Source organism: Chrysochloris asiatica, unplaced genomic scaffold (genome assembly GCF_000296735.1).
Source record: "Chrysochloris asiatica unplaced genomic scaffold, ChrAsi1.0 scaffold00002, whole genome shotgun sequence".
Lineage (NCBI taxonomy): Eukaryota > Metazoa > Chordata > Mammalia > Afrosoricida > Chrysochloridae > Chrysochloris > Chrysochloris asiatica.
Window position 1 is genome coordinate 14397386 of NW_006408520.1, and position 1706 is coordinate 14399091.

Genomic DNA, 1706 nt, shown 5'->3' on the forward strand with positions numbered 1-1706 from the left:
AGTTGATCCAAGAAGAATGAAGTCCTTGACAACTTCAATCTTTTCTCCGTTGATAAGAATGTTGTTTACTGGTCAAGTCGTGAGGATTTTTGTTATCTTTACATTGAAATGTAATCCATACTGAAGGCTGGACTCTTTGATCTTCATCAGTAAATGTTTTAAATCCTCTTCACTTTCAGCAAACAAAGTTGTATCATATGCATATTGGAGGTTGTTAATGAGTCTTCCTCCCGACTTGATGCTACGTTTTTCTTCATATGTCCCAGCTTCTCAGATTATTTGTTCAGCACACAAGTTGAATAAATATGGTGAAAGAATACAACCTTGTTGAACACCTTTCTTAATTTTAAAACATTCAGTGTTCTCATGTTCTTTTCAAACAACTGACTCTTGGTCCAGGTACAGATTCCTCATGAGCCCAATTAAGTGTTCCGGAATACTCATACTTCATAATGTTGTCCACAGCTTGTCATGATACACACATTCGAAAGCCTTTGTGAAGTCAATAAAGCACAGGTAAACATCTTTCTGATATTCTCTGCTTTCAGCAAAGATCAGTCGAACATCAGCAATGATATCCCTCATTCCACAGCCTCTTCCAGTTTGAACCTCTGGAAGTTCTCTGTCAATGTATGCTTGCAGCTGCTTCTCTATTGACTTTTGTAAAACTTTACTAGCATGGAATATCAAAGAGATTGTCCTATGATTTCCGCCTTCCATTGGGTCATCTCTCTTTGAAATGGGCACAAATATGGATCACTTCCAATCAGTCGGCCAAATAGTTGTCTACCAAATTTCTTGGCAGAGATGAGTGAGTGCTCTTGTGCCACCTCACTTTCTTGAAAGATTTCAATTTTTATTCCATCAGTTCCTGGTGCATTGTTCTTTCGCAATTCCTTCAATGCAACTTGGACTTCCTCCTTCAGTATCATTGTCTCTTGATCATATGCTACCTCTTGAAATGGTTGAACATTAGACATTTCCTTTTGGTACAGTGACTGTGTATTCCTTCCATCTTCTCTTGATGCTTTCTGCATCATTCAATAATTTGCCAAGAGAATTTTCAGTAACAGTTGTCGAGGCTTGAATTTTTTCTTCAGTTCCCCCAGCTTGAGAATTGCTGAGCATGTTCTTCCTTTAAGATTTTCTGACTCCAGATCTTTGCACATTTTGTTGTAATATTTTGCTTTATCTTCTCGAGCTGATCTTTGAAATTTTCTGTTCAGCTCTTGTACCTCCTCATTTTTTCCATTTCCTATGGCATCTCTGCACTGGAGAGCAAGTTTCAGTGTCTTCTCTGACATCCATTTTGACCTTTTCCTTCTTTCTTGTCTTCTTAGTGATTTTTTGCTTTCTTCATGTATGATGTTCTTGATGTCATCCCACAACTCTTCTGGTCTTCGGTCTTTAGTGCTTAATGTATCAAATCTGTTGTTCCGATGATCTCTAAATTCAGGTGGGATATATTCAAGGTCACATTTTGGTTCGCAAAGACTTGTTTTCCTTTTCTTCAGCTTCAGTTTGAGTTTGCATATGAGTAATTGATGAGGAACTCATGAGGAATCTGTACCTGGACCAAGAAGCAGTCATTCGAACAGAATATGGGAACACTGAATGTTTTAAAAATAAGAAAGATGTGCGACAAGGTTGTATTCTTTCACCATATTTATTCAACCTGTATGCTGAGCAAATAATACGAGAAGCTG